Genomic DNA, 23,730 nt, shown 5'->3' with positions numbered 1-23,730 from the left:
CTCATCCTATCACGACTTCTAAACATAAACAACACTCGAACATGCGAATTCCCACCCCATATATATATATATATATATATATATATATATATATATATATATATATATATATATATATATATATATATATATATATATATATATATATATCAAGAACATTACAACACAAATTCCCAATCCATCCTAGGGCTCTAATCCCTCCCAAATTATCAAAATCACAATTTATCTTTAACATCAAGAAATATCAAGATTTGTCAAGAATCATTACATCAATATCATGAACCTCTTTTCATCATCAAGATCATCAAGATTATCAAGAATACACACAAATCATCTTATCAATCATCAAGAATATATCACAAATAGCATAGAGGTATTAATCAAGACACAAGCATATAGAAGGAGGCCAAGGAAGGAGATTATAGTGGAGAAAATAGGTTTTGTTGAGACATGGGTTACCTCTTAGCCTTAATTGATTTCCTTGGCTATGAAGGGTCTTTCCTTAAGATTTCTTCTTTCTTGATTTCTTCCTAAGGGATTTCTTGGAGCTTATTTCTTGGAACTTCTTGTGTGGTGAGAGATTATTGTGGTGTGAGTTCTATGTGCCTCCTATGTCCCTATTTATATAATTAAGAGTCCTAATTAGGGTCTAAGTGGCATGGGTTTGCTAATTCTATTTCTTATAGGACTAAGGGGTTAGTTTTAAGGATAAAGGCCCACGGACCATGGTTGACCCCTTTTAGCTAATTAGTGGGTTTTAACTCCCTTTTTGGGCTGAGTAATTGTTTAATTAATTTGGGTTTAGGGGTCGTAACACGGGGTGTTTCACTCTCCCCCCTTACAAGAGGCTTCGTCCCCGAAGCCGGTGCGTGGATCCATTCTTTCACCCCTGGACGTCGCGTATTTTGGCCTCCTGATTAGGATGTGTGGCCCCGTGCGTTGTCTTTGCTGGGGTGGGCTGGATTTCTGGTGAAGTGGTGAATCGAAAGTTCGGGTCTACCTTGGTTTCCTGCTCCTGAGCTGGATGACCAGCGAGTGCCCAGGATGGTCTCGATTGCTGCCACCCTCTGATCTAAGGCGCGTATTGCGTGGATTAGGGCCGAGAAACCTTCGTCCATGATTTGGTTCTGTCGGGTGAGCTATGCGAGGATGCGCTCGTTGGTGGTTTCTTCGTTTTGCCCCCCCGGGTTTCCCCTTGCTTGTGTGGGAGCCGGTGGTTCGGGTTTTCTATCCTCTTCTCGCTCCCCATTTCCCCCACATTCTTGCATCGCCCGTTTAAACTTTTTGTTGGAGATATCTAGTCGATCAATCAACTCCCTCCGTTCCTCTTCAGGTTTAAGGCAAACCTCCTTGAGGGTGATGTATTGTCCCCCTTTGACGTAGTAGATATCATTGAGACGGAGATTCTGGGCATTGAAAATCATGCCGCTTGCGGTTTTGACCTCGATGTGGCTCAGGTCCACTCCCTTTTTCTCCATGATCCAACTTAGGATCATCCCGTAAGGTAGGCTAAGCCGGTTGCTAGTCTTGCAAAACTCCATGTGTTTCAACATAAGGGCCGGTAGATCGAACTTGATTTTGTGCTTTAGGAGGTAAGCAAACGTGCACTCCAAACTCCCCACATCCTTGCTCTTATTATTTGCAGGCAACAGGCTGTCTATTACAATCATGACTAGTATCTTTTGTTCCGCGGTTAGCCATTTCCTGTTTGGTCGGGTGGCCGAGGTGAAGCCTTCTTCCCTTCTGAGTAGGTACCCGAGGTAATCCTTATACCCTTTGCCTTGGGTACCGATCCACCCCTTCCCGTCGTAGTCTGACACACCCGTGGTGGTCAGTCTCAAGAGTTTGGCTAAGCGGCCTTCGGAGAGTATGATCTCCTTGCCTCGGACCTTAGCGGTGATTTCCAATTTATCACCCTGCTTGACGGCTACCAAATGGTGATAGAATTCTTTCACCAATTCGGGGTATGTATCCCCTTTGATGGTGAGATACGTATCCAAGAGTCCTTAAAACTTAAGCATATCGACCAACTCTGGGGAGAATTGGTCGGGTTCGAGGGCTTTACCTCCGATCACAGTGTAGTCAGCGTTGCTCCACTCCGGGGTTCGGATTTTGAGGGGCTTTTTCGGCATTTTTGGGATTCTTCGGGGGGTATTTTCCAATGGGTTTCCGGCGGCTCCTTCCGGCGGGCTTTTCCGGCGACGGGAGGGACGGCGAGGTCTGCCTTCTCCGGGGTCGATGGCGTGGTGTGACGTCCTGGTGGAGTAGCTGACGGCGGGAGGAGGCTGGGCGACGTACGGTAGTGGCGGTGATGGAGGCTTCGTGGCAGCGGGGTGCAGCCGGTGGGTTCGGGTCCTCGATGGTGGGTCACCGACAGTGGGATGGCCTGGGCGGCGGTTGCTGGCGGCGATTCGTTTGGTGGGACGGCCGGTGGTGCTGTTTGGGTGGTGGGCGGCGATATGGAGAGAGGGAGAGAGTAGTTGTGTGTTTTGGAGGAAGATGAAGGGTTTTTGATTTGGGGGTATTGTGGGTTTTAGGGATTTGTAGGGGTTTAACAAGGGAGTGTTCCCTTAGGGTTTCAAGAAACACTCATAGTTTATTGGTTAAGGACTTGGGTTTCTAAGTAGGAGGTCTAGAGTTTAATTTTCATTAGTGAAATTAGTCTTCCTTGTCTTTTAGTGATAAAACATTTGGTTGCTTCCCCTTGTTGTTGATGTGGATAGTCTAGTTCCTTTTCTTTATGCTAAGATTATTATTATTATTATTATTATTTATTTATTTATAATAATTCCGAAGTAATTAATCTAAACAAGAAATTCTACTACGAGGGTGGCTACAAGGGGTTGTCAGTTATCCTAAACAGAACTCATCTTCTTGGTTTTCTTCTGGCGGTTCTGCGTGATCCCCGTCTCCTGGGTCCCTGTTTTCTTCGTCGAGGTTGCCCTTGTCCTCAAGTTCTGCTTGCGTGCGGCTCATGACGAACACTTTTCCGGGGGGGGGGGGGGGTACCGCTATTTCCTTGATTGTTCGTGCCCCCGCGCTGGCCCATGGCCATAGGGCGTGAGTTCGAGGGTAGAGTGCAGTGGAAGGCTTTGTGTCCTTCCTTCCCACAGTTGAAGCATCATAAGGGATTCCCCATGCAGTCCTTGCCTCTATGGCTTTGGTGGCATTTTGGGCAATGGAAGCCCCCTGTATTAGTTTCGTCGTTTCTTGGGGGTGACCTTTGTCCAGCTGGGTTGCTTGGCCTTGCGTTGGTGTCGATTATCGTTCTTTTCATAGGTGGTGCCCCACCTCCTGTGTTCCTTTTTCGAATCTGTTCTTGAACCCCACGCTATAGTAGCTGGATTCGATAGAGATTGGCGGCACTGGAGTAGGCCTCGTTGAGGGTCCGGGGTCCGCTCACTACTAGAGTTTTTCGGGCTTCGAAGTTGAGGCCTGATACGAATCTCTCAATTTTAGTTGTCTCCATGGGGACTAGTTCTGGCGCGAAGCGTGCCAGTTCGAGGAATCATTTATGGTATTCCATGACGGTAGCCGCTCCTTGTTTTAGGTGAAGGAACTCATCGTGCATAGATGCTCTTATGTGGGCTGGGTAAAATCGTTCTCGCAGTCGTGTTTTCAGGCTTTCCCAGTTAAATCCTGGTTCGTGTCTCTAAGTGGGTCCCTCGTGCATCCACCAGAGGTCTGCCTCGTGTCCGAAGTAGAATGAGGCTACCTCTACACGACGTTCCTATGGGCATTCTACTAACCCCAGGATTTTGTCGAAGGTCCGAATCCATTCCTCAAGAATGGCGGGATCTTCCTCTCCCGAGAAAATGGGTGGCCTATGATTCGAAACTTGTAACACCCCGAAATTTTGAGACTTTTAAAACTTATATAACAAAGGTAAATTCTCATTAAATCCCAAAAGTAAGCATAAGAGTACGGGGTGCTATGCCACACCTGAATTAGAGAGCTCAGGTGCACATGCAAACTCACTAAAATCCTCAAAGTAATGTCAGTACATGAGCATGGCATGCAAGCCGAAAATGGGAACTAGCTACTCTACGCTTCAGGTCTCTAGCGCGCTCTGGTGACTGCTCATCTGTGCCTGAAAGCCAAATATATCTGTTCAGCGAGAGATGCTAGTAACCCACTCTAACGCGTTGAAATACATTATAGATAGATATATATATTGATATACAAAAATCATTTTGAAGCACGAAGATATATACTTAAGAGACACTAGTTTTAAAAGCAGGAATGGACTCAGCAAATAAGGTAAGCACACAATCAACAATAATAGTTAAGGAGGATCATCATAATAGGATTTGCAGCTAAGGTCACGGTCTATATCCACATCAATCATATCACCATTCAATCATCATTTAATCATCATTCAATCATCATTTGTGACACTTAATCACACTGCTCTGGCGCCACGTGACCAATCGCATGCCCCGAACATGAGGGTTAATGTGTATAGCATTAACACGGCCCCACGACACCCTACCTCATACCGCGGTATGAAGGGAGTTGATCGCAACCAACCCATAGAGGACCGCTGACGAACTCAACGTCGGACCACAATCCGACACACCGCTGACGCGCACAGTCGGTGGACCGTGATCCCCTTTACAAGGGGGGACTTACGACCCTACACACCGTTGATGCGTATAGTCAGTGGACCGTAGCGGATCAAGCGTTACATACCGCTGAGGGACTCAGTCGGTGGGCGAAGATCCTTGGAGATTACGGCCCTACACCCCGCTATCCCATCACTCGGTGGATTGCAGCCAGCAGTAGCCCTACACACCTGATTACTCAGGTCAGTGGACTACAGCCTTCCTCGGCTTATTGGCCCTACACACTGCCTGGCGCGTCCAAGTCGATGGGCCATATCACCGAGGCCCATGTGGACCTGTAGTCATATATAATCTTTATATACCTGACCGATCTCAACCAGCCTGGTTAACAGTTGGGATGGTTCTCAACCCATTCAACTGCCCGTATAGTGGACCGCAGCACTATATAATATTTATATACCTGACCGATCTTAACCGGCCTAGTTAACAGATGGGATGGTTCTCAGCCCATTAAACTGCCCGTATAGCCAACTTGATCGCAACCAAGTTGGGGAATCATGCATCACATAACACACAATAGCACATAATAGCATATAATAGCACATTGGGAAGGGGGAGACATATAATTAAGCTTACCTGTGATCATTCACATACTAAGAATAGTCCTAAGGGGTTCATACGACTTCCACCTAGGTCAACGGGTTACCGATTCAACTAGCATGCAATTCCTAAGACTCTTTTATCCTACGAATGGCACCCGAAACATCAAACTAGAGTCAAGCACGACAAACGGGGTCCGTTGGGACACCACGGGGTATGGGGAACATCAAACGGGGAAGCCAAAGTTCCGGGGTGGGTAACGGACCAGCGGGTAGCCGGTGGGTGGGGGATCAGCCACCGGCTGCCCGCCGGAGATCACTGCCCGGCAGCGGGTTGCCGGCGGGTGGACGCCTGCCCGCTGCCCGGCGATGATCTCCAGGCAGCGGGTAGGTGGCGGGTACCCCTACCCGCCAGTGACTCTTTCATCACAAATTCGTCCCGAGATCCTTTGTGGAACCCGAAACCTTGCTTAGACACTTTTAAACGCAATTAACGACACCACATAGTCAATTAATGTATCACAAGCAAGAATCACATATAACTCATCCTATCACGACTTCTAAACATAAACAACACTCGAACATGCGAATTCCCACCCTATATATATATATCAAGAACATTACAACACAAATTCCCAATCCATCCTAGGGCTCTAATCCCTCCCAAATTATCAAAATCACAATTTATCTTTAACATGAAGAAATATCAAGATTTGTCAAGAATCATTACATCAATATCAAGAACCTCTTTTCATCATCAAGATCATCAAGATTATCAAGAATACACACAAGTCATCTTATCAATCATCAAGAATATATTACAAATAACATAGAGGTATTAATCAAGACACAAGCATATAGAAGGAGGCCAAGGAAGGAGATTATAGCGGAGAAAATAGGTTTTGTTGAGACATGGGTTACCTCTTAGCCTTAATTAATTTCATTGGCTATGAAGGGTCTTTCTTTAAGATTTCTTCTTTCTTGATTTCTTCCTAAGGGATTTCTTGGAGCTTATTTCTTGGAACTTCTTGTGTGGTGAGAGATTATTGTGGTGTGAGTTCTAGGTGCCTCCTATGTCCCTATTTATATAATTAAGAGTCCTAATTAGGGTCTAAGTGGCATGGGTTTGCTAATTCAATTTCTTATAGGACTAAGGGGTTGGTTTTAAGGATAAAGGCCCACGGACCATGGTGGACCCCTTTTAGCTAATTAGTGGATTTAAACTCCCTTTTTGGGCTGAGTAATTGTTTAATTAATTTGGGTTTAGGGGTCGTAACACGGGGTGTTTCACGGCGGGTGGTGCACTACCCGCCGTTCCGCCCGCGGGTACACTCCTGTACGAAAAATAATCCCTTCGGGGATTTTCAACACCAAGTCCAAATTCAAGTCCAAAACACCAAAAATCTCACAAAATACAACAATATGACTTGAATCAAAGGAATAGCCAAGCAATGGCATACAAGAACCCTAATAACAAGCACTAGATATGCACTCTCACAAGGCAATGCATTAAAACTCACATTTCATAGCAAAAATCACATGTAAAAGTCAAGAAATCATCATATAGCATGGTTGAAAAAATCGCTAGGCGGCCATCGGGCGCCTAAGCGGGGATTAATCGGCGCCTAGGCGCCAGTGTATTTTTTATTTTTAAAAAATATCTTTAAAATTTTTAAATTTTTTAAGACTTGATAATTATAAACTATTTAATACTTTAATAGTTAATACTAAAATATTAAGTATTAACCTAAAAAAATCTAGAGTTTGAACAATTTAGGGTTATTTCGCTCAAAACGATGTTGTTTTGAGTGAAATAACTCATTTTAAAAAATGGACCAATAGTTAATTGGCTGACTAGGCGACCTAGTTGGTGCCTAGGCGGCCTAGACGGTGCTTAGGCGGCTTAGTCGGTGCCTAGGGGACCTAGTCGGCGCCTAGGAGGCCTAGACGGCCTAGACAGCACTCAGGCTTGTCGGTCGCCTAGCCGGCTAGGCGCCTAGACCACCGATTATAGTGATACGCTAGGCGGTCGACCAGCGCCTAGCGCCTAGGCGCCGATTAATCGATGCCTTGGCGGGATTTTTGCAACATTGTCATATTGGTAAGAAAATAGATTTTGTAAAGCATGTGTTACCTCTTGTAGTCTAAAACTTCACTTATCACACCATTTAAAGCTTCTAACAAGGCTCTCCTTCAACTCCAACTTCAAGAACACACCAAAAGACAACAAAGATTCTATCTTTAAGAAAAGACACCTTAAAAGTTATTAAAAACACTAAAGGACCAAAAATCTTACCCTCATATATGCTCAAGTTTAAGAAAGGTTGAATCTTGGAGACCAACTTGAAGAATCTTGGAATGCCCAAACTTGGCTTGAAGAAGAAGCTAACTAAATTCTAGAGAGAAGGAGGAGCTTTTCTTTTTAGAGTGTTAGGGAAAAGAATGAAAGATGACTCTAGGTTAGCTTGAAATACAATCATGAGGTGAAAGGTCTTCTTTACCCTTACTGAGATGGAAAAGTGTAAGGAAACAAGGGAACAATTCACAAAGCTTAGAGTACAACTCATTGACTTTGGTCGACTAGTCAATTTCTAGTCCCCGACTATTGAATTTTCAAGATTTTAGGAATTAAACTATCAATTAAGCTAGGATTAATTACTTAATTAATCCTTAAATAGAATTTGGATTTACGGGGTGTCACATCCTCTCCCCCTTAAAAGAAGCTTCGTCCCCGAAGCTTGGGTACGACGAATTCAAACAAAACGACAACATGAAACAACAATGTGACAAGAGAGTCAAGAACATCTCTTTGACTCAAACCTCAAGATTTCAAAGGGACACAAAATGATCAAGAAGTCATAACATCGTAAGGTTGAAAGAATTAATCAACGGAGTTCTTTGAGCATACAAGCACTAAAGCCAAACACAACAACTAAACTTCTTAACTAACACCAACGATCTAAACCACTAGCTCCGAGTACAACCCACGAAGCTAAATACTCAACAAAACTAGCAACAAGAAAGATAACACAAGGCAAAAATCAAACAACTAACAAACGACAACAACCAACAAGGGAAGGGAAACAAGATTACCACAACTCCACTCTAGAAGGACTCGCTCTCAGACTCTTCGGTGTCTTCACCGAACTCCTCATCCTCTTCTCTTCGGCTAGAGCTGGCCTCTATCTGATCTAACATCTGGTTAACTGCAACGAACTGCGTCTTCATAAAGGCACAGCCCTCCTCAGTCATCCTGTTTTTCTGGCGTAGAAGGGTGACCACACGCTCCTCGTGTGTCATGGCGTCGTGTTCCCGTTTGGTTCTAGCTTCTCTCCTTCTCTGGTTTTCTTCGCTCTCCGAGTCACTCTCTTCTACCTCGGCAGCTTCTCCTACCTCCACATTCTCCTCTTGATCTTCCTCTTCATTGTCCCCCACATCACCTCCCAAACTCTGAACCGCAAGGTTCAACTTCCCAACGGGAATCTCGAGCTCAACAACCAACGCGTCTCTCTCCTCGGGGGTTTTCTTGGCAACTTCCTCAAGCGTGATGTACTCTCCGTCATCCAACTGAAACAGATTGCAACTCCTCAGGTTGATGGCATCCAACACCATCTTGCCCACTGGCTTTGGCACACAACCTTCAACACTTACGCCTTTCCTGGCAAAGATCCACCTCAAAACCATCCCGTACGGTAGACTCTTCCGGTTATAATCTCGGCAAAAGACCATGTGTTGCAACATCAGGCAGGCAGATTAAACTTTACCATATTCTTCAGACAGAAGGCAAAAGTGCACTCTAACTTCCCCAACAAACGGCTTTTGTAGTTATTGGGCAACAAACAGTCCGATACAAGCATAACCAAGATTCTCTGCTCAGCAGTCAACCATTTCTTTTCTGGTGTCGTAGCTTGAGTGAAACTACTAGTCCGACCCAATAGATAACTCAAATAATATCGGTACCCCATGGTATCCGTTCCAATCCAGTAATTACCACTGTACTATGAAACTCCCATAGTAGTCAAACTTAAGAGTTGAGCCAATCTCTTTTCAGATAAAACAATCTTCACACCCCTCACCTTAGAGGTAAATTCTAGCTTCCCACCATCTTTAGTCACAACCATGTGACGGTAAAATTACTTAACCAAACTCGGGTATGTCTCGACCCTTATGGTGAGAAACCCGTCCAACAAACCTTGATATCTCAACATTTCTAACAAGGAACTAGAAAAAGATTCCAGGTCAAAGGCTTTACCTTCCAAAATGAGATAGTGGGCATCCACCCATTCCACTTTCCTAGCCAAACTTGTCCTCCTAGGCATGGTTGCAAGATGACCCAAAGACTCAAAGGGAAGCCTAAAACTTTTCCTTCCTTCTTTTTCTTCTCTTTTGATGCTCTCTCTCTCTCTCTCTTGCTGCTCTCTCTCGCTGCTCTCTCTCTCTCTCGCTGAACTGTAGTTGCACGGCGGCGGCGACGTGGGCTCCGATCGGCGGCGACCTCGAGCAGTGGTGGCTGGTCGGCGAGTGACGGGCAGGCAGCGACGGGTAGGGGGGTGTTGTTCTTCTCGGCTGACTCACGGGTAGGGAAGAAGAAGAAAAAAAAATGAAGGGTTTAGGGAATTTGGGGAAAAATTGGGAAATAGAAGATTTAATTTGGGGATTTTGGGTAAAGTGGTCAATTGTTAGGTTAACTGGAATTCAGATGAGATAAGGTTTAAGAAACATAGCTAGCTTAAGTAGTTCAAAGGTTAGATTGGTAAATCGCACACTCGGATTTGAATTTTAGTGGGCACGAATTAAAATTTCCTTGGTCTTTTTGGTTATTCAATAAGGAATTTCAATGGGTTGTCTCTTATAAATTCAAAGGGCACTTAACTAAATTTAGATGACTCTCAAGGAAGGTTGGGTTACAAGAAAACTTATGCAAGGCTACAGAATTAACATGAGCACGACCCATTTAGAGTTAAACAATTGACTTCCACGAAAGACTCTCACTTAAAACCAAAAGAATCACACGACAAGGAAGCAAGGCAACACAAAAGGCAACAAGGAAAAAGAAGTACACTCTCACGATAGAAATAGGCTTAGAAAAAAGAAAAGGGTTACCTGCCATCTCGTCCTCCACCAATCCCCCCGTCTCGGCCTGGAATCGCCCCATCACGAAAACCTGACCTGAAGGTCTGGCTCCAGCTGCTCCTCGACTAGAGCTCCCTCCTGATGCTCCCCCGAGTGCTGAACTAGGCGGCAACGCCCTCTGATTAGCTTGCAGAGGAAACACGGAAACCTTGTGTCCACTCTCCCCGCAACGGAAACATCGGAGTGCATGACCATTGCAGTCCTTTCCTGCATGATCCTTTCCACACCTTCGACACACAAACGTCTTAGCTTGGCTTCCGGATTCTGTCCGAGTTGGTCCTTGAGGTGGGGGAGGTGCGGTCTTGGCTCGGAAATCCTGCCTTGGCTTCTTGAAGGTATGTGATCCTCCACTCTCGTTCCTCTTCCTTGCAAGCTCAAAAGATCCACGTTGCACCCGATACAAATCCGCAGCACACAAGTAAGCCTCTTTCAAAGTCCTCGGCTTGCTCACGGTCAGCGCCTTACGAGCCTCGTAGTTCAAACCGGCTACGAACTTCTCGACTTTTGCGAGATCGGTGGGGACAAGCATCCTAGCGAAGCGAGCGAGCTCCAGAAACCTCTTGTGGTATTCAACCACCGTCGAAGAACCCTACTGGAGGTGCATAAACTCCTCGTAGATAGCAGCTCGGACATGTGCCAGGTACAACCGCTCTCGCATCTGGTCCTTCAGAGCTGCCCAGTCAAAGTCGAGCTCCTCAAGACAAGCAGGTCCCTCATGCACCCACCACAGGTCAGCTTCATGGCTGAAGTAGAAAGATGATAACTCCACTCGACACTCTTCTGGACACCCAACGACAGAGAAGATCTTGTCAAAAGTCCGCACCCACTCCTCGAGCACGACGGGGTCTTCTTCACCCGCAAATATTGGTGGTCTGTGGCTCGACACAATGTGTCCAACATCTCTATGCCAGGCAGGCGGCTGTGGCGGCGGGACAGGTTGATTGTTGTGCAAGAAAGCTTCACTAAGAGTCTGCATGGTCTGCGTGAGCTATTGCAGATTCTGGGCTAGCTGCTCGTTCGTCGGGGTCTCCGGTGTGCGAGCACGTTGACGAGGAGGCGCCATGGCGAAGCTTCTACAACAACAACTCTATTACAAAACAAAACAACAAGCAAGCAAGCAAACTATAAACAACACACAGCTCACCGCGCGTCCTAATAGTCCTAAGTCCTAAACACTTAGATACTTACGGTCATCTTAGGGTCTCGAACCACAATTAACTTCTTAAAAGTCTAGACTCTGGCATCCTAGGCTCAAACCTAGGCTCTGATACCAACTGTAACACCCCCGATTTTCATGCCAATTTAAAGCTTAAATATGCAAGGCAAACTAACCAACATAACATAAACATAAACACAACGGAAGTCTAAACATAAACCGAGAAAACCAAGGAATGTTATGCCACGTTCACACCAACGTGAATGCACAGGCAAAAACCGAAATCATCAATCTAATAGGTTCAACATCAGAGGCACACAAGCCTAAAACACAATCTAAACTATTCAGGGAAGTTAACTATCCATGACTAACGCTCTCGCCATCTACTCAGGACCTGTAAAGCACATAAAGAAAGGGGACGACGCCCGGTCAGCGAATATTGCTGGTAACCCATCAATACGCGTACAATAGCATATATAGATATTTTAATACAAAACCATTTCGAAACGGAATACTGTATATATATCAGTTCAAAACCATAAAGAGAGAAGTCAACGGTAAAGACTCTATTCCACTCTCAGAAGAAAAAGGGAATCACATCCCAAAGACGTAAAGACAAGAACACAACAGAACAACTCACACTGCTCAAGATATAAGCTACTGATCACAAAGTAGAAACATCACGACAAAGACAACAACGATAACAAGTACAACTCGAGGTGTATTCTACTAATCACAAAGTAGAATACCCCTCGACATGCTCAACAGAAGAGGATAAAAAATCACACACCAACTCAAGACTCATCACTCTCAAAGATAACACGGGAACACATCCCAAACCACAACACAAAGGATAAAGACAAGACCCATGGCAACACATGCCCTTGTGACTACACACGTCACAAGAGAGAGAACTCACAACAACGGCTACACAAGCCCTCGTGACATCACCCATCACGAGTTGATATGCCTTCCTTATGCCCTGTTCCAACCTTATGGCTACCCACAACCTTATATCTAGTTCCAACCTTTACCTCCAGGACCCCTGTACACCAAGTCCAACCATATTTCCCCGGAAACCGTTGTTCCCCCTCCAACAGACTTCCGACAAAGCCACCGATTTCGTAGTACACAAGGTACCGTACACACACACGGCGACACATGCCTTCCCAAGAAATACGTGAACCTGACACACAGGTCACAACTCCATATTCACGTCACGGCCACCACGAGGACCTCTGCAATACCTTGGTGACTAGTGTCCCATACCACTAATCGTGCAATCCAGGTAAAGCCACACACGCATCACACCTCAACAGGAATCAATCAACATATTACAACGAAGGTATGAAAGATACTCAATCAAGGAATGGGTCACAACCCAACAACAACAATGATGAATAACACAAGTTATCATCAACCCATCGGAAGGTACAAACAACCCACACGCTAGCAATTAGACATCGAACTAGCATGCTTATCAAACGGATAAACCAAAGGTAGTTCCGAGGAACACACAAGACTCATCACGGTTCAACGAAACACAATGTTGAACACTTAGCACGATTCAAGACACCAAAACCTACATGGAATCCTACCATATAGTTCTAGACATACGAAACATCAAGAAGACACTCAAATAGTTCCACAAAAGAACATCGGGAAATCCAAATACCGAGTCAAACGAATCACGGGGAACAAATCCCGATCCATCTCCACTGTGTTCCCCGCGGGTGGACCCACGGGTAGGCTCCCACCCGTGGTTCCGCCCGCGGATACACTACCCACTGGCCACGTTCCCCGCGGATGGGCGGCGGGTGGAGCTCGACCCGTCGTTCCGCCCGCCGGTACATATACCTGTGCAAAATAATCCCTTCGGGGATTTTCTTCTCAAAACACCAATTCAAGTCCAAAACATGCCAAATCTCACCAAACACAACAAAATGACTTGAATCATGGAAAATTCCAAGCAATGGCACAAAGGAACCCTAAACACAAGCTCTATATATGCAATATCACAAGACCAATGCATAAACCCTCACATTTTATAGCAAAGCACAAGTAGAATCCAAGAAATCACATATAGGTAAGCAAAATAGGTTTTGTAGAGCATGGGTTACCTCTTGTAGACCAAAAGATTTCACTTTACACCACAACAAGCTCCCCACAAGGCTTACTTTCCAAACCCACTTCAAGATTAAACCAAAAGATCATAAAGATCATACCTTTAAGAAAAAGACAACTAAGATGGAACCAGAAACACAAGATGGACTTAGATCTTACCCTCCTAGATGCCCAAATAGGTGAAAGGTTGAATCTTGGAAGAAAATCTTGGAATCTTGACAAGGGTTTCAACTTAGCTTGGAGAATAAACTACACTTCTTTCTAGAGAGAAGGTAGAGCTAATTTTTAGGAAATGTAAGGAATGAAATGAAGAAGTCTTCTAGGTTAGGTTACAATACTAACTCTTGGTGAAAAGTCAAGAATACCCTTACTAACCTTTAGAAAGTGTAAGGAACAAGGGAACTCCCCTCAAAGCTCAAGGTACAACACAACTTTAAGGTTGACTAGTCAAATACTAGTCCTTGAGTATTAAAAATCAGGATTTTAGGAATTAATTCCTCAAATGAAATAGGATTAATTATTCAATTAATCCATGGATTGAATGTGGATTTTCGGGGTGTCACATGCACGGTTCCAACCTTATAGCTACCCCCAACCTTGTAACTATTTCCAACCATTACCTCCAGGACCCATGTACTTCAAAGTCCAACCTTATGCCTCCGGGAACCGTCGTTCCCCCACCCCACCAACACATAGTACACGAGGGTACCGTTCAATTCACGGCCTAAAGCCACCCAATACATGAGCCTGAAGCCCAGTTCACAACTCCATAATCACATCATGGTCACCACGAGGACCACTTCTGTACCTTGGTGACTAATGTCCCATATCATTAATCGTGCAATCCAAGTATAGCCAATACAAATACTCATCACAGGAATCAATCAATGGATCACAACAATGATATGAAACCATACTCAATCAAGGAAAGGATCACAATCTGACACCAACGATGATCAACACAAGTTATCATCCACAATAGGATAGAACAAACCACACACTCTAGCATTTCAACTTCAAACTAGCATGCTTATCAAACGGGTAAACCAAACATAGTTCCGAAGAACATACAAGACTCATCAAGGTTTAACTAATCACAAGGTTGAAAACTTAGCACGATTCAAGACTCCAAATCCTACATGGATCCTTAATAATGCGTTCTAGACATACTAAACATTAAGAAGACACTCAAATAGCCCAATAAAAGAACATCGGAAGTCAAAACATCAATTACCGAGTCAAAAGAATCACGAGGAACAAATCCCAAAACACCAACATTTGTGTACCCCGCGGGTGGGGCCACTGGTGGATCTCCTGTAACAGCCCCTAAAACCAAGCTATTTTAAGCCTTAACACATGCAGATAACTTAAACCAAAACACCAAACACAGCGGAAGACTGAAAGATAATATATATATATATATATATATATATATATATATATATATATATATATATATGAAACTTGATTAAAAAATCAATTTTGCAAATGGCAAATTTAACATTATTGGCTTCGCCCGGACTTGAACCGGAGACCTTTAGTGTGTTAGACTGACGTGATAACCAACTACACCATGAAACCATTCACGTTCACATTGGCAATCTATAATTACGTTTCCAGAAAAGGACCATATTAGGTGGAGATCACTTTATCAGTGGTGTGATGCTTTTTCCCATGCGTTTTGTTTTGTGGTGGAGAAATCATTTTTTCTCTGTGTGTTTTTATATCTCCAACTCCAAACATCAAAATGGATCCAATATGACTCACGCCTGAGCTACCCTATTTTTTTTTTTTTGCTTGTGTGATCAGAATGGGAACGAAACGAGATAGATGAGAATAAAAATTAATTCAGCAATTTCAATAGTATCATATTCAGAACAAAAAAAAAAGGTTGAGAAAGAAAAACTTTATAATAATCTGATTAGATGAATCTTGATTAAAAATTCAAATTTTTTGTGAAATAAATTCTACAAACGGTAAATTTAACATTATTGGCTTCGCTCGGACTTGAACCGGAGGCCTTCACTGTGTTAGACTAACGTGATAACCAACTACACCACAAAACCTTTCGCGTTCACATTGGCAATCAATAATTACGTTACCAGCAAATGACCATATTAGATGGAGATCACTTTATCAGTGGTGTGATGCTTTTCCCCATGCGTTTTGTTTAGTGTTGGAGAAATCATTATTTTTCTGTGTCTTTTTCTGTCTCCAACTCCAAACATCAAAATGGGTCCAACATGACTCAGGCCTGATTAGATTAATCTTGATTAAAAAATCAATTTTTTAGTGAAATAAATTTTGCAAATGGAAAGTTTAACATTATTGGCTTCGCCCGGACTTGAACCGAAGACCTTCAGTGTGTTAGACTGACGTGATAACCAACTACAGCACGAAACCATTCACATTCACATTGACAATCAATAATTACGTTTCAAATAAAGGACCATATTAGATGGAGATCACTTTATCAGTGGTGTGATGCTTTTCCCCATGCGTTTTGTTTAGTGGTGGAGAAATCATTTTTTTTTCTGTGTGTTTTTATATCTCCAACTCCAAACATCAAAATGGGACCAACATGACTCAGGCCTGAGCTACTCTATTTTATTTTTAGCTTGTGAGAATGGGAATGAAACGAGATAGATGAGAACAAAAATTGTTTCAGCTAGTTGAGTAGTATCATATTTAGATAAAAAAAAAAGATGAGATAGAAAAACTTTCTAATAAATCTGATTAGATGAATCTTGATTAAAAAATCAATTTTTTAGTGAAATAAATTTTGCAAATTGCAAATTTAACATTATTGGCTTCGCCCGGACTTGAACCGGAGACCTTCAGTGTGTTAGACTGACGTGACAACCAACTACACCACGAAACCATTCGCGTTCACATTGGCAATCAATAATTACGTTACCAACAAAGGACCATATTAGATGGAGATCACTTTATCAGTGGTGTGATGCTTTTCCCCATGCGTTTTGTTTAGTGTTGGAGAAATCATTAAATTGGATCCAACATGACTCACGCTTGAGCTACCCTTTTTTTTTTTTATCTTGTGAGAATGGGAACGAAACGAGTTAGATGAGAATAAAAATTAATTCAGCAAGTTGAGTAGTATTATATTCAGAACAAAAAAAAAGGTTGAGAAAGAAAAACTTTCTAATAATTATACTAGATGAATCCTGATTAAAAAATCAATTTTTTAGTGAAATAAATTTTGCAAACGGCAAATTTAACATTATTGGCTTCGCCCGGACTTTAACCGGAGACCTTCAGTGTGTTAGACTGACGAGATAACCAACTACACCACGGAACCATTCACGTTCACATTGGCAATCAATAATTACGTTTCCAATAAAGGACCATATTAGATGGAGATCACTTTATCAGTGGTGTGATGCTTTTTCCCATGCGTTTTGTTTAGTGGTGGAGAAATCATTTTTTTTTCTGTGTGTTTTTATATCTCCAACTCCTAACATCAAAATGGGTCCAACATGACTCAGGCCTGAGCTACTCTATTTTATTTTTAGCTTGTGAGAATGGGAACGAAACGAGATTGATGAGAACAAAAATTGTTTCAGCTAGGTGAGTAGTACCATATTCAGATAAAAAAAAAAAAGATGAGATAGAACAACTTTTTAATAATCTGATTAGATGAATCTTGATTAAAAAATCAATTTTTTATTGACATAAATTTTGCAAATTGCAAATTTTACAATATTGGCTTCGCCCGGACTTGAACCGGAGACCTTCAGTGTGTTAGACTGACGTGATAACCAACTACACCACAAAACCATTCTCATTCACATTGGCAATCAATAATTACGTTTCCAATAAAGGACCATATTAGATGGAGATCACTTTATCAGTGGTGTGATGCTTTTCCCCATGCGTTTTGTTTAGTGGTGGAGAAATCATTTTTTTTTCTGTGTGTTTTTATATCTCCAACTCCGAACATCAAAATGGGTCCAACATGACACAGGCCTGAGCTACGCTATTTTATTTTTAGCTTGTGAGAATGGGAACGAAACGAGATAGATGAGAACAAAAATTGTTTCAGCTAGTTGAGTAGTATCATATTTAGATAAAAAAAAAAAGATGAGATAGAAAAACTTTCTAATAAATCTGATTAGATGAATCTTGATTAAAAAATAAATTTTTTAGTGAAATAAATTTTGCAAATTGCAAATTTAACATTATTGGCTTCGCCCGGACTTGAACCGGAGACCTTCAGTGTGTTAGACTGACGTGACAACCAACTACACCACGAAACCATTCGCGTTCACATTGGCAATCAATAATTACGTTACCAACAAAGGACCATATTAGATGGAGATCACTTTATCAGTGGTGTGATGCTTTTCCCCATGCGTTTTGTTTAGTGGTGGAGAAATCATTTTATTTTTCTGTGTGTTTTTATATCTCCAACTCCTAACATCAAAATGGGTCCAACATGACTCATGCCTGAGCTAGTCTATTTTATTTTTAGCTTGTGAGAATGGGAACGAAACGAGATAGATGAGAACAAAAATTGTTTCAGCTAGTTGAGTAGTATCATATTCAGATAAAAAAAAAAGATGAGATAGAAAAACTTTTAAATAATCTGATTAGATGAATCTTGATTAAAAAATCAATTTTTTAGTGAAATAAATTTTGCAAATTGCAAATTTAACATTATTGGCTTCGCCCGGACTTGAACCGGAGACCTTCAGTGTGTTAGACTGACGTGATAACCAACTACACCACGAAACCATTCGCGTTCACATTGGCAATCAATAATTACGTTTCCAATAAAGGACCATATTAGATGGAGATCACTTTATCAGTGGTGTGATGCTTTTCCCCATGCGTTTTGTTTAGAGGTGGAGAAATCATTTTTTTTCAGTGTGTTTTTATATCTCCAACTCCGAACATCAAAATGGGTCCAACATGACACAGGCCTGAGCTACTCTATTTTATTTTTAGCTTTTGAGAATGGGAACGAAACGAGATAGATGAGAATAAAAATTGTTTCAGCTAGTTGAGTAGTATCATATTCAGATAAAAAAAAAAGATAAGATAGAAAAACTTTCTAATAAATCTGATTAGATGAATCTTGATTAAATAATCAATTTTTTAGTGAAATAAATTTTGCAAATTGGCAAATTAAAATTTATTGGCTTCGCCCGGACTTGAACCAGAGACCTTCAGTGTGTTAGACTGACGTGATAACCAACTACACCACGAAACCATTATCGTTCACATTGGCAATCAATAATTACGTTACCAGCTAAGGACTATATTAGATGGAGATCACTTTAGCAGTGGTGTGATGCTTTTCCCCATGCGTTTTGTTTAGTGTTGGAGAAATCATTTTTTTTTCTGTGTGTTTTTATATCTCCAACTCCAAACATCAAATTGGATCCAACATGACTCACGGCCTGAGCTACCCTTTTTTTTTTTTAGCTTGTGAGAATGGGAACGAAACGAGTTAGATGAGAATAAAAATTAATTCAGCAAGTTGAGTAGTATCATATTCAGAACAAAAAAAAAGGTTGAGAAAGAAAAACTTTCTAATAATTATACTAGATGAATCCTGATTAAAAAAATCAATTTTTTAGTGAAATAAATTTTGCAAACGGCAAATTTAACATTATTGGCTTCGCCCGGACTTTAACCGGAGACCTTCAACGTGTTAAAATGACGTGATAACCAACTACACCACGGAACCACTCACGTTCACATTGGCAATCAATAATTACGTTTCCAATAAAGGACCATATTAGATGGAGATCACTTTATCAGTGGTGTGATGCTTTTCCCCATGCGTTTTGTTTAGTGGTGGAGAAATCATTTTATTTTTCTGTGTGTTTTTATATCTCCAACTCCTAACATCAAAATGTGTCCAACATGACTCAGGCATTAGCTACTCTATTTTATTTTTAGCTTGTGAGAATGGGAACGAAACGAGATAGATGAGAACAAAAATTGTTTCAGCTAGTTGAGTAGTACCATATTCAGATAAAAAAAAAAGATGAGATAGAAAATTTTTTAATAATCTGATAAGATGAGTCTTGATTAAAAAATCAATATTTTAGTGAAATAAATTTTGCAAATTGCGAATTTAACATTATTGGCTTCGCCCTGACTTGAACCGGAGACCTTCAGTGTGTTAGACTGACGTGATAACCAACTACACCACGAAACCATTCTCGTTCACATTGGCAATCAATAATTACGTTTCCAATAAAGGACCATATTATATGGAGATCACTTTATCAGTGGTGTGATGCTTTTCCCCATGCGTTTTGTTTAGTGGTGGAGAAATCATTTTTTTTTCTGTGTGTTTTTATATCTCCAACTCCGAACATCAAAATGGGTCCAACATGACACAGGCCTGAGCTACGCTATTTTATTTTTAGCTTGTGATAATGGGAACGAAACGAGATAGATGAGAACAAAAATTGTTTCAGCTAGTTGAGTAGTATCATATTTAGATAAAAAAAAAAGATGAGATAGAAAAACTTTCTAATAAATCTGATTAGATGAATCTTGATTAAAAAATCAAATTTTTAGTGAAATAAATTTTGCAAATTGCAAATTTAACATTATTGGCTTCGCCCGGACTTGAACCGGAGACCTTCAGTGTGTTAGACTGACGTGACAACCAACTACACCACGAAACCATTCGCGTTCACATTGGCAATCAATAATTACGTTACCAGCAAAGGACCATATTAGATGGAGATCACTTTATCAGTGGTGTGATGCTTTTCCCCATGCGTTTTGTTTAGTGATGGAGAAATCATTTTTTTTCTGTGTGTTTTTATATCTCCAACTCCAAACATCAAATTGGATGCAACATGACTCACGCTTGAGCTACCCTTTTTTTTTTTTTAGCTTGTGAGAATGGGAACGAAACGAGTTAGATGAGAATAAAAATTAATTCAGCAAGTTGAGTAGTATCATATTCAGAACAAAAAAAAAGGTTGAGAATGAAAAACTTTCTAATAATTATACTAGATGAATCATGATTAAAAAATCAATTTTTTAGTGAAATAAATTTTGCAAACGGCAAATTTAACATTATTGTCTTCGCCCGGAATTTAACCGGAGACCTTCAGCGTGTTAGACTGACGTGATAACCAACTACAGCACGAAACCATTCACGTTCACATTGGCAATCAATAATTACATTTCCAATAAAGGACCATATTAGATGGAAATCACTTTATCAGTGGTGTGATGCTTTTCCCCATGCGTTTTGTTTAGTGGTGGAGAAATCATTTTTTTTTCTGTGTGTTTTTATATCTCCAACTCCGAACATCAAAATGGGTCCAACATGACACAGGCCTGAGCTACGCTATTTTATTTTTAGCTTGTGAGAATGGGAACGAAACGAGATAGATGAGAACAAAAATTGTTTCAGCTAGTTGAGTAGTATCATATTTAGATAAAAAAAAAAAGATGAGATAGAAAAACTTTCTAATAAATCTGATTAGATGAATCTTGATTAAAAAATAAATTTTTTAGTGAAATAAATTTTGCAAATTGCAAATTTAACATTATTGGCTTCGCCCGGACTTGAACCGGAGACCTTCAGTGTGTTAGACTGACGTGACAACCAACTACACCACGAAACCATTCGCGTTCACATTGGCAATCAATAATTACGTTACCAACAAAGGACCATATTAGATGGAGATCACTTTATCAGTGGTGTGATGCTTTTCCCCATGCGTTTTGTTTAGTGTTGGAGAAATCATTAAATTGGATCCAACATGACTCACGCTTGAGCTACCCTTTTTTTTTTTTTATCTTGTGAGAATGGGAACGAAACGAGTTAGATGAGAATAAAAATTAATTCAGCAAGTTGAGTAGTATTATATTCAGAACAAAAAAAAAGGTTGAGAAAGAAAAACTTTCTAATAATTATACTAGATGAATCCTGATTAAAAAATCAATTTTTTAGTGAAATAAATTTTGCAAACGGCAAATTTAACATTATTGGCTTCGCCCGGACTTTAACCGGAGACCTTCAGTGTGTTAGACTGACGAGATAACCAACTACACCACGGAACCATTCACGTTCACATTGGCAATCAATAATTACGTTTCCAATAAAGGACCATATTAGATGGAGATCACTTTATCAGTGGTGTGATGCTTTTTCCCATGCGTTTTGTTTAGTGGTGGAGAAATCATTTTTTTTTCTGTGTGTTTTTATATCTCCAACTCCTAACATCAAAATGGGTCCAACATGACTCAGGCCTGAGCTACTCTATTTTATTTTTAGCTTGTGAGAATGGGAACGAAACGAGATTGATGAGAACAAAAATTGTTTCAGCTAGGTGAGTAGTACCATATTCAGATAAAAAAAAAAAAGATGAGATAGAACAACTTTTTAATAATCTGATTAGATGAATCTTGATTAAAAAATCAATTTTTTATTGACATAAATTTTGCAAATTGCAAATTTTACAATATTGGCTTCGCCCGGACTTGAACCGGAGACCTTCAGTGTGTTAGACTGACGTGATAACCAACTACACCACAAAACCATTCTCATTCACATTGGCAATCAATAATTACGTTTCCAATAAAGGACCATATTAGATGGAGATCACTTTATCAGTGGTGTGATGCTTTTCCCCATGCGTTTTGTTTAGTGGTGGAGAAATCATTTTTTTTTCTGTGTGTTTTTATATCTCCAACTCCGAACATCAAAATGGGTCCAACATGACACAGGCCTGAGCTACGCTATTTTATTTTTAGCTTGTGAGAATGGGAACGAAACGAGATAGATGAGAACAAAAATTGTTTCAGCTAGTTGAGTAGTATCATATTTAGATAAAAAAAAAAAGATGAGATAGAAAAACTTTCTAATAAATCTGATTAGATGAATCTTGATTAAAAAATAAATTTTTTAGTGAAATAAATTTTGCAAATTGCAAATTTAACATTATTGGCTTCGCCCGGACTTGAACCGGAGACCTTCAGTGTGTTAGACTGACGTGACAACCAACTACACCACGAAACCATTCGCGTTCACATTGGCAATCAATAATTACGTTACCAACAAAGGACCATATTAGATGGAGATCACTTTATCAGTGGTGTGATGCTTTTCCCCATGCGTTTTGTTTAGTGTTGGAGAAATCATTAAATTGGATCCAACATGACTCACGCTTGAGCTACCCTTTTTTTTTTTATCTTGTGAGAATGGGAACGAAACGAGTTAGATGAGAATAAAAATTAATTCAGCAAGTTGAGTAGTATTATATTCAGAACAAAAAAAAAGGTTGAGAAAGAAAAACTTTCTAATAATTATACTAGATGAATCCTGATTAAAAAATCAATTTTTTAGTGAAATAAATTTTGCAAACGGCAAATTTAACATTATTGGCTTCGCCCGGACTTTAACCGGAGACCTTCAGTGTGTTAGACTGACGAGATAACCAACTACACCACGGAACCATTCACGTTCACATTGGCAATCAATAATTACGTTTCCAATAAAGGACCATATTAGATGGAGATCACTTTATCAGTGGTGTGATGCTTTTTCCCATGCGTTTTGTTTAGTGGTGGAGAAATCATTTTTTTTTTCTGTGTGTTTTTATATCTCCAACTCCTAACATCAAAATGGGTCCAACATGACTCAGGCCTGAGCTACTCTATTTTATTTTTAGCTTGTGAGAATGGAAACGAAACGAGATTGATGAGAACAAAAATTGTTTCAGCTAGGTGAATAGTACCATATTCAGATAAAAAAAAAAAAGATGAGATAGAACAACTTTTTAATAATCTGATTAGATGAATCTTGATTAAAAAATCAATTTTTTATTGACATAAATTTTGCAAATTGCAAATTTTACAATATTGGCTTCGCCCGGACTTGAACCGGAGACCTTCAGTGTGTTAGACTGACGTGATAACCAACTACACCACAAAACCATTCTCATTCACATTGGCAATCAATAATTACGTTTCCAATAAAGGACCATATTAGATGGAGATCACTTTATCAGTGGTGTGATGCTTTTCCCCATGCGTTTTGTTTAGTGGTGGAGAAATCATTTTATTTTTCTGTGTGTTTTTATATCTCCAACTCCTAACATCAAAATGGGTCCAACATGACTCATGCCTGAGCTAGTCTATTTTATTTTTA

General features: G+C 40.8%; 13 non-coding genes across 13 annotated transcripts; all 13 read right to left on the bottom strand.

Annotated features, from left to right (window-relative positions):
* Window positions 1-15,084: 15,084 nt before the first annotated feature.
* TRNAV-AAC lies at window positions 15,085-15,158 on the bottom strand. The gene has a single exon. It is a non-coding gene; the product is annotated as a tRNA-Val (tRNA).
* Window positions 15,159-15,906: 748 nt separating this feature from the next.
* TRNAV-AAC lies at window positions 15,907-15,980 on the bottom strand. The gene has a single exon. It is a non-coding gene; the product is annotated as a tRNA-Val (tRNA).
* A 404-nt stretch (window positions 15,981-16,384) lies between these two features.
* Window positions 16,385-16,458, bottom strand: TRNAV-AAC. The gene has a single exon. It is a non-coding gene; the product is annotated as a tRNA-Val (tRNA).
* Window positions 16,459-17,301: 843 nt separating this feature from the next.
* Window positions 17,302-17,375, bottom strand: TRNAV-AAC. The gene has a single exon. It is a non-coding gene; the product is annotated as a tRNA-Val (tRNA).
* Window positions 17,376-17,780: 405 nt separating this feature from the next.
* Window positions 17,781-17,854, bottom strand: TRNAV-AAC. Its single transcript has one exon. It is a non-coding gene; the product is annotated as a tRNA-Val (tRNA).
* A 404-nt stretch (window positions 17,855-18,258) lies between these two features.
* On the bottom strand, window positions 18,259-18,332 carry TRNAV-AAC. Its single transcript has one exon. It is a non-coding gene; the product is annotated as a tRNA-Val (tRNA).
* Window positions 18,333-18,736: 404 nt separating this feature from the next.
* TRNAV-AAC lies at window positions 18,737-18,810 on the bottom strand. The gene has a single exon. It is a non-coding gene; the product is annotated as a tRNA-Val (tRNA).
* An 883-nt stretch (window positions 18,811-19,693) lies between these two features.
* On the bottom strand, window positions 19,694-19,767 carry TRNAV-AAC. Its single transcript has one exon. It is a non-coding gene; the product is annotated as a tRNA-Val (tRNA).
* Window positions 19,768-20,171: 404 nt separating this feature from the next.
* Window positions 20,172-20,245, bottom strand: TRNAV-AAC. The gene has a single exon. It is a non-coding gene; the product is annotated as a tRNA-Val (tRNA).
* An 883-nt stretch (window positions 20,246-21,128) lies between these two features.
* TRNAV-AAC lies at window positions 21,129-21,202 on the bottom strand. Its single transcript has one exon. It is a non-coding gene; the product is annotated as a tRNA-Val (tRNA).
* Window positions 21,203-22,046: 844 nt separating this feature from the next.
* On the bottom strand, window positions 22,047-22,120 carry TRNAV-AAC. The gene has a single exon. It is a non-coding gene; the product is annotated as a tRNA-Val (tRNA).
* Window positions 22,121-22,525: 405 nt separating this feature from the next.
* On the bottom strand, window positions 22,526-22,599 carry TRNAV-AAC. The gene has a single exon. It is a non-coding gene; the product is annotated as a tRNA-Val (tRNA).
* Window positions 22,600-23,442: 843 nt separating this feature from the next.
* On the bottom strand, window positions 23,443-23,516 carry TRNAV-AAC. The gene has a single exon. It is a non-coding gene; the product is annotated as a tRNA-Val (tRNA).
* Window positions 23,517-23,730: the final 214 nt, after the last annotated feature.

Source organism: Ipomoea nil, unplaced genomic scaffold (genome assembly GCF_001879475.1).
Source record: "Ipomoea nil cultivar Tokyo-kokei standard unplaced genomic scaffold, Asagao_1.1 scaffold1570, whole genome shotgun sequence".
Lineage (NCBI taxonomy): Eukaryota > Viridiplantae > Streptophyta > Magnoliopsida > Solanales > Convolvulaceae > Ipomoea > Ipomoea nil.
The sequence above is the reverse complement of the archived record's forward strand: the minus strand, read 5'-3'. Positions and strand labels throughout refer to the sequence as shown.